General features: G+C 41.7%; 1 protein-coding gene across 1 annotated transcript in view; it reads right to left on the reverse strand.

Annotated features, from left to right (window-relative positions):
• Nucleotides 1-5,849, reverse strand: part of EDA2R (ectodysplasin A2 receptor) — a 65,237-nt gene extending 59,388 nt beyond the window's left edge. Inside the window, exon 1 of the mRNA XM_025861833.2 lies at nucleotides 5,773-5,849. The gene's annotated coding sequence lies outside the window, so the exon portion shown is untranslated. The remainder of the gene's footprint in view (nucleotides 1-5,772) is intronic.
• Between the last annotated feature and the right edge of the window lie 3,757 nt (nucleotides 5,850-9,606).

Raw genomic sequence — 9,606 nt, forward strand, 5'->3', positions numbered from 1 at the left:
CCAGAGCGGGGGAGAAAAGGGAATTGGAGACAAGCCATGGGCCAAACACTTAGCCAATATCCAAAACCCCTGCTTTGCTCCACTGTGATTTTAGCCAAAGTGAGTCATTTATTAATGTACCAACGACCACAGACACCATGAAATTATGGTATCATCAAAAACTAGTTATCCCACCAGAAGGACTGGGGATAAATATTTATTCACTTCCCAAGGAAGATATGCTTTTGGCTGAGTTATCCCAGTTGGGAACTGGATTCATGGTATGAATTCTTTGCAGGGCTGGGAACTGGATAAAACTCAGTCAAGGGTACTAATTTCTGATTTCTATTAATGTTTTTTTTTTATTTTTGCCTCACATTCTCTCCACCCTGTCTAATTTACCAAGCAATCTGGAATAGCTATATTTCTCTGAAGATGTCAGTAAGAACAGTGCCCTATCTCCTGAAGCAATCTAAATTAAATCAAGCACACTATCCCTTCCTCATCGGCCAGAGAATAAAATATCGTAAAGAAGCAGACATACAACCTGATGAGCATTTCAGAGTATAGCTTAGGTCCACTTATCCTTCCAATAGAAATGGGAGAACCAGTCCATAAAGTGTAGCCTGCCTCTACAGGGTATGAGATATTGATACCAAAATAATTTTTGCCTTTTTTTAGGGTGCCCAATAAAAAGAAGAGGCATTAATATAAGACTTGGCAGGGTAGTGGGAGAAAGGTGAGACATATAGGAAGAAGCCTATGATCTCATATGTAAACACACATTCTGTAAGACAATTTTCAGAATCCTATAATCTTAAGAGTTAGAAGGAAGTTTAAAACTCTTCTTAGCCACAACCGCCTGTTGTCCAATAAAGAAATGCCATCTAGCTCTACTTGATTTTTGATTTTTTTTTTTAGAAATAGGTACCTCAGTATTCACATTCGTAGTATCACATATTCCATTATTATTTTTTTTTCCTCTTTGGCAGCTGGTTAAAACTTCAAACCAACAGATAATTGAAAATATATTATGGAATCCCAAAAGGATTCTTCAAGGCAAACTAACCCCATTCCTTGATGATCTAGATGGGGCGACTACGGCCCAGAGAAGGGAGAAAATTTTCCCAAAGTCACATAGTTGGTCAGTGGCAGAGACAGGACTACAATTCAAGTATCCAAATTCAGGGCCTAGTGGCTTGTCTATTTCCCATAATTAAAGAAAGGGTGGGCCCAGGTTTAAGACTAATTACTTGGTGAGTAATTAGGTTGTAGCTTCTTCCCCCCCACCCCACCACACTCACACCGCCTAAACTTGGCTCATTTTATCCTCAAAAGAAAAAATTCCAAAAGGTAGGTTGGGTCAGGAAGATGTGGCCCATAGAAGGGAAGTGGTCCTTTCGGCTTACTCACATTACCATGGTGACTAACAATCTCCTGTAAGTGAAGACATCTTAGTCTTTGATTCCGCCATATATGTTATATGACAATTTATTTATTTTTGAAAATGTCATGATATCTTTTGGGATGCTTAAGGGATATCATAACTGTAGTCACCCTGGGAAGGGAAGGATGGATTTCTGGTCACTCAAAAAATACTTAAGTGCCTTCTATGCTAGGCATTCTGTTAAGACATGGTGGCAAGAGGAAACACCAGAGGTGAATAAAACATCTTCTCTACCTTTAAGAAATCATAATTAATCTTGTGAGGAACATAGAAAACATATGTAGTTAATTCTAATCCAAGACAAACTATAGCCATCCTCATATTTCCCATGAACACAGAAAAATACCTTCTATTTTGCAGACTGGTGGTGAAGCTGACTCACATCCCTCCTGTCATGTATCCAATGGGAAAACTGATAGATGGAGCTAGTCTCTAGAAAGGAAGCAGAGAAAAGTAGTTTCTGCTTCAACCTCCAGCTTCAGCTCTGAGGAATAGCTCCAAAAATGTTTCACTCTCTGCAAAAGGCATTCAAGTAGAGCAGGTCAAGAAGACATCTAAAGGAAGGTTTTATGGCCTAGCTTGTGCTCCCTGGTAGTATTGCTTGCCTTTCCTCTGGCACTAGGGACTTTTTCTCCCTTAAAGAGCTTTTCTAAATGAGGTCTTTCAAAGAAAGAATAACTAGTATAAAGCAATTAGATAACCCATTCTCTTCTAGTCTCTTTCTCTAGTGTCAAATTTGGCCTAATTGCCCAGCCTATATTTTAAACACAAACAACTGTGGAAAATGAAAAAAAAAAAAAAGAATGACATTAACCTTGGAGTAAGAAAAATTTAACTTCCAGTTGTGGCTCAGATACTAACAATCTCTAGAAAGTTTTATTTTTTTTTTTGGTCTGTTTGGCCACCTGTACAATAAAGATAAGAAGATCTATACCTTTCCTAGTTGGGGTGAGGAGTCAGTGAGATGATGGGTTTGAAAATATCTGGCACATAGTGGGAACTTAAGAATTAATAAATTATAAAGGAACTTGTCACAGTCACTCATCCTGCTCCTTATGCAGTGTTTCTCATCAATTTGAAGGTACCATCACCCCAATTTATATAGCTAAAAACCTCACAGTCTTATTTGACTTGACAACATGCCATGTGAGAAATGGTAGGAAAAATGGGCTCTTTGACCTGGGATCAGAAGATGCGGGAGAATCGGGTCTCTGTCCTTCAGACCTATAATGAACTATCATGGAAGAGAATAAAGAGACTGCTCTGAGTTGCTCCAGGGAGAATGACTAAGACCTCAGAGTGGAAATCATAGGGAGAATGAGTTCAGTTTAACAAAAGGAAGAGCTTTTAAAGAGTTAAGACTTTCCATGAAGGGAATGGACTCTCTCAGAGATTACTAAGTACATTCCCTCTGGAAGTGTTCAGAGACTAACAAGGATGTTTTAAGGTGAAGTCAACTGCAGTGAAAGAAAATTATGGTTCATGAAAGCCTACCATATGTCAGATATTGTGCTAGTACTTTAAAGGGATTATCTTCCTTCATCCTCCCAATAAAACTATTATGTAAGTACTATTGTCCCTGCTTTTCAGAGTAGAAAACTGAGCCTCAGAGAAGTTCAATATTTCTCACTGGACTTACAGTTGGTATTATAAGTGGGTGGGAAGAACAACTCTTCGTTGTTGGCACTAAATGCCATAGTGCCTCAGTCATTATTATATATTATATATATATATATATATATATATATAATGTGCCTGGGTGGCTCAGTCAGTTAAGTGTCTGCCTTCGGCTCAGGTCATGATCCTGGGACCCTGGGACTGAACCCTGTGTTGGGCTCCCTGCTTGGCAGGCAGCCCCTTCTCCCTCTCCTCTCCTCTGCCTCTCCCCTTCTCCCTCTCCTTGCTGCTCCCCCTGCTTGTGCATTCTCTCTGTCAAATAAATAAATAAAATCTTTAAAAATAAAAAATTAAAAAATTAAAAATCATGCTTCCCACACACATTTCTAAATGCTATATAGAAATATAGAAATACAATCCTGACTAGGAATGATGGATAAATAATATGTTTAGGATCCCAGACAGCAGATAAGTAGCAGACTCAGGACTTGAACACAGCTGTCTAACTAAGAAAATGGATATACAGGACGCCTGCGTGGCTCAGTCGTTAAGCATCTGCCTTCGGCTCAGGTCATGTCCCAGGATCCTGGGATCAAGCACATACAAGCACATCAGGCACCCTGCTGGGCGGGAAACCTGCTTCTCCCTCTCCCACTCCCCATGCTTGTATTCCCTCTCTCGCTGTGTGTGTCTCTCTGTCAAATAAATAAGATCTTGGAAAAAAAAAAAAAGAAAGTGGAAATACTTTCTATTGTACCATCCAGAGAAGTAGATGGAAATGGGATTGGAATGTACCTTTTTAAAGCTTAAGCCAGTCCCAAGAGATTCTGATTCTTTTCATTCCTCCTTTTTTAATCTCATATAGTTTATCAACTTTTAATTCTGTAGATTCAACTTTGTGATGTCTTATAAAATGTATTACCTCCTTTCTATTCCCAAAGCCACCATCATAGCTCCAGGGTCTCATTCCCTCTCTGCATCTGGTTTATCCACCTCTCGTGCTTTCCTCTTGCAATCCAGCTGACTCATATTTACCAGATTATTCTTCCGGAAACATAAATTTGACTTTTTTTCTTTAGCTCAGAAATTTTCAATGGCTTTCTAGTGCTTTTCCAATTAAACAGAAAGTTTAACATCCAAAAGTTTTCCAGTTTGTCACCAATGTACCACAGCAAACTTAACTTCCACTTTTCCCTAATTGTATTCTAAAATCCAGTTCAGCCTGTGTTCTTTTCACATGTCTTGATCTTCCCTGCCTCCAAACAGTTGTTCCTGTTGTTTTTCCTGCTTCGATTGCCTTCTCTCCTATCTCCACCTGTTGAAATCCTATCTTTGCTTCATGGTCCAACTTAAATAATAATAGTTAACATTTATTGAGTGCTCATTTTGGTGCAGTCACTGTGCTAAGTGTGTACAGATATTTTACATGGATTATCTAATTTAATCCTCACAAAAACAATGAAGTAAGCAATATTATTGTCTCCATTTTAGCCTGGAATAAACCCGAGTTCTGAAAGGGGGAAGTAATTGTACTTGCCCAATGTCACACAAGTTAATAAATGGTGGGGATGGGATTTGAACTCAAGTAGTTTGTCTCTGGAGCCCTAAAAGGTGTGACAATGTAAAAAATGTCTTTCTGATTATCCCTGGTTCAACCTGAAGTGGTCCTTATTTGACAACCTCAAAGGATTTTGACTAAACCTTTAAAGCCTATCTTTGTTATATATATTTGTTCTTATACCCATGATGAAACTGTCAGGTCCCAGTGCATTTTAAGTATCTATCTCACATAGTGATGACAAAGCGTAGTTGCTCAGTGAGCCTGTTATATTGGACTGAAGGTATATTGGGGTAAAGGAGGGGATAGGAGAGTTATATAGGGGAAGACGCTCCACACTCTCTTGCCTTAGTCACCCTACATGACAGGGCACTGGCCAACACTGCTAACACCAGTCCAAACTTTGCAGTCTCTGCTTTTCCAGGTTTCCGGCAGGTCTCTTCTTGTCCCCCAGGTCTCACAGCTGCCTTAACCTTGGCCAGTGTTTGGGGTGAAGCAGGATCAAAATATCACTGCTCTGGGCTCAGCTTCCAGGAGTGAGGGATCAAGTAAAAACCTATTGGGTGAAGGGGCAGACTGAAAGCCCCCAAATAGAGCCCCAGTGTTCTTTACACAAGCCCTGACTTGCCCAGGGGCCACGTGGGTGGGCTGGCAGCTCAACTTCCCTGGGGATGCTTCACATGTCTGATCCAACCCCTCCTTCCTCTAAGCTCCCAGCCTCCTTGTTTTCCTTAACTCTAAACCCCATGTGCTCAGGGTGTTTGGACGTGTCCAGGCATGTTCTCAAAGGCCATACAGGTCCAGTAAAAGCCTACACAGGGGCACACTGGCCCTCCAAAGCCATTGGGCTATTAACTCAAGTCCCTGGCACCTTAGACAGCATTCTCGGGATACCGATGGATGGACAGACAGACCACCGGAATGCCTTCATAGACATTCTGAATTTGTAGCTCCTTAGTAGGGTCACCCTAACCTGATCCTGAACTTCCACCCCTATGTCCCACAGATCTGAGCAGCCTTGTCATGCCAGGGAGTGTTCCCGCACTTACCCTGTAAATATATGATTGGATGGATCTTGTTTCAGCAACAGAATTCCTAGACAAACACACCTCAGCGCAGGCCAGACATACCACCAAGCAAGCCCCCACCCCTCAGCCCCCAGCCTACATACCACACTCACAGTAGATGAAATCCGTTGCAATCACTCAGGCTAATTTCACATCCCTGTGTAGCAGCAACAGCCTAAACCCATTCTCCTTTTCTTTTATGCTACGTCTATTTCTCCGCCCCCCCTGAGGCTCCCAAAGCAGCTACTAGGCTACTCGAGTGTCTAGGCGTGGCTATGCAAAGAAGTCCCACCCCTGAGACTGACACAGTGCTGTTGGGAGGCGGGGAAGGGGAGGTAAACAGAGACCAAGCCACTCCTATGGAAGGAATCAAAAAGCTCCAGGGACTGTGGGCAGACAGGGAGTTAGGTTTTGCTTGGTCCGTGGGAACAGAGAGAGGGGTCAAGTGGTCAGAGGCACCGTGCAGACTTCTTTTCTTGTAACTATTGCATGGTAGGATGCAGCTAGCTCTTCAAAGTTCTATACATGAATGTTAGCGGGCCTGGAATTTTTCAGAAAACTAGTGTTGGAAAAGTAACAATTTTCAGACACATGGAAAAGCCACTTCCCAGCTTTGGCCCTCTTTTTTTTTTTTTTTCTCTCCTTTGTTCAGAAAGTTAGATAGGATTTGGACAGGAGGAGAGGAGACATAAAACGGGAAACACCACTCAAAATTAAGGAGATTTCGATTGTGGAATCACCTTCTTTGGGCCCCAGAGTCTCTATACAAAGAAGGGGTTGTACTAGATAGACTAAGAGTTTTTTTCCAGCAATGACACTCTGGGAGTTTAGAAGTTTATAATCACAGAGTCAGCAGTGGAGAAGTATTGGAATGTTACTAGTACCTGACCCTGAAGAACTTGCAGAGGAATAGGGGAGATAAGACAGACTGGACATAGTCAGAGAACAGCACACAATACTGAGTGAGGTGCCAAACTATGAGGTACAGGCTAGAAGGGTAGTAAGGGAACAGAGAAAAGGGAAAAATAAGAGAGAAAATATGACCAGCGAAAGGAAATGCTCTTCAATAGAGTGAGGGGGCCTAACAAATTGTGGCATACCAAGTTGCATTATGGGTAAAGGGAAAGGAAGCTTAGGCCAAGGCATGAGGGAGGGTCTAAGCAATGTGCCATGATCAGACTCTGAGGGACCTTACCTGGTGTGAGCAGAAATGCTGTATGCTAGGAGCTTAGGGTAAGGTATAGGTACATAGGCTGCAATGCCTTTGGTGAAAAAAAAGGGGGGGGCTGAATAGGCTCTGAGGTGACTTTGAATAGGTCCTGAGTGAACTCCAAACATGGCCCCTGGTTAGAGCTGGGACCAGAATGTGGCCTTTTGACTGGTACTGTGGGCTCAGGCCTAGAAGGAGGGTAAACTGAGTTAGAATCCTAGGTTTGCCCCTCCTAGCTGTGTGACTTTGGGGAAATTACTTAACTGCTCCGTGGTTCAGTATCCTCATCTGTAAAATGGGAACAAGAGTAATCACTTGTTCATAGGGTTGTTTTGAAGATTGAATGAATTAATACATGTAATAGCACCTGGCACATGGCAAATGTTATATAAGTATATGCTATCATTATTTCCTTGGGTATACAGTCATTACACAATAGATAAAATACAAGTTTAGGAAGGCATCTGGAAGGAATACAGACTCTAGAATCCACAGATCTCTATTCCAACTCTGGTTCTAATATCTACGAGCTGTTGGCTCTTTAGCAGAGGACTTATCCTCTTTGAGCTTTAGTTGTCCCATCTGCAGAGAGAGGCTCAGAATACTTTCTTTATGAAGTTGTGAATTTAAAGTGAGCTAATGGGGCGCCTGGGTGGCTCAGTTGGTTAAGCGACTGCCTTCGGCTCAGGTCATGATCCTGGAGTCCCAGGATCGAGTCCCACATCGGGCTCCCTGCTCGGCGGGGAGTCTGCTTCTCCCTCTGACCCTCTTCCCTCTTGTGCTATCTCTCATTCTCTCTCTCAAATAAATAAATAAAATCTTTAAAAAAAAATAAAAAAAAATAAAGTGAGCTAATGTTCATAAAGCAAAGAGAATACAGTAGGTGTTCAAAGGATATTCTAGGTCCTAGAGTTTAAAAAGAATGGGTGTGACTGCAGGGTAGGAAATGAATTGGTGGAATAAGGGCTGGTGGTAGATACTAATTAGGAGATTACTGAGGGGCTGATCTATGGTGATGAAAAAAGGGGATGGAAGCAGGAGAAATTGTGAAGCTAAAGTTAAAATCTGTGATGTCAAGGGAGGATCTGAGTCTTCACAGCAGAGTGTCACTTCTTGATATAAGCCTCACTTGGCCAGGCCAGCCCCTGTCCCCCACACTCTATTTATTTCCTTACTGACACTAAATTAAACCTGTAATCATTTAATTAATTTCCTTACTTGTTTAATGACTGTCCTTTCCCTCCCACTAATTGGTAAGCATCATGAACTAACAGTAATTCTTAGAGAGCATTTGTTATTTGCCAGGCACTCTTCTCAGTATTTTGCATATATTAACTCATTTAATACTTGTAACTACTCTAGTACTATTCACAATGAGGAGATGAGAAAACTGAAGAATAGACTGACTTGCCCAGTGTCAAGCAGCTAGGAAATGGCAGGGCTGTGAAGGAACCTGATACACAGCCGAAGGAACAAAACAAATTAATGAAAGGACCAGGATGCAAAAGACAAAATGGAAGAGGCCAGGAAGACTTTGAATATATTGAACTTCAGTTGCCAAGGAGCCCCACATGTTGAAATGTTTCACAGATGAAGAAATGTTAGTTGGGAGCAAGAAGAACACTTTAGCCTGGGGACACTCCCCCACCTGGCACAACCAGACTGTCTTTTATTTTTTAAACACAAGTCCTTTCCTGCTAAGATAAGAACATCCTTCAAGGCCAGGATTAGGGGCCTTTCTACAACCTCAGTCTCAAGGGCTTACCCAACTTTTGTGCTCTCAGCTACACTGCTCTACCTCTTTTGATCCTACTTAGCAAACTGAATATATGGACAGGGAGCCATGTTAGGTCATTGGTAATGCTTACTTGAGTGAACTGAATTGAAAGGACATTTGCTGGTACATTAGCTAGGGGACAGCATAATCAAAATTCTTCTTTGAAGAAAAGATGGGAAGGAACATTTACCTAGCATTTATCAATCATGCAAATGTGCTCCTTTGTAGCTTACAACAGTCCTACAAGATAGGGATTACTATCCCCATTTTACAGATTAAGAGGCTTGTACTCTATAATGCTTCTTTTCCTGGAGGATAGGAGGAAGCCTGATATAAAGGTACCAGGGAAACTTCAGAGCCCACAAGCTATTGTTTCATTATTTAGAAAGTGACCTTAGGCAGCATGTATGAAACTACTGTCTTCCACCATAACTTGTCTAATAATACTGTAATAGTGACTAACCTTCACCAAGCACTTGCTAGGTAGTGTTCTGAATGTTTTACATGGATTAATTTATCTCATCTTCACAAAAACCCTATGAAGCCAAAAGCACTGGAATCATCCTTGCCTCTTCTTTTTCTCACATCTCACATTCAATCCCTCAGCACAACTGATCAGCTTTGTCTTCAAAATATACTATGAATCCCCCAACTTCTCAGCACATTCACTGCAACTACACTGTTGCAAGCCACCATCACTTTTCAGCTACATTACTGCCATAGCCTACAATTGGTCTTGCTCTTGACCTTACTCCACTCCAGTCAATTCTCAGTACAGCAGTCAGAGTGATCCTTTGAAAATGCCAGTCAGCTCAAGTCTGTCCAAACCATTCCAATGGCTGGCTTCTAATTCAGAGTAAAAGCCAAAGTCCTTAACAATAGCCTACACTCCACCCAACTCCATCCCACCTCCACCACCCTACCCTTATATCTCTAATCTCATCTACCATT

This window comes from Callorhinus ursinus, unplaced genomic scaffold (genome assembly GCF_003265705.2).
Source record: "Callorhinus ursinus isolate GAN/ISIS: 27379988/994484 unplaced genomic scaffold, GSC_fseal_2.0 scaffold66, whole genome shotgun sequence".
Lineage (NCBI taxonomy): Eukaryota > Metazoa > Chordata > Mammalia > Carnivora > Otariidae > Callorhinus > Callorhinus ursinus.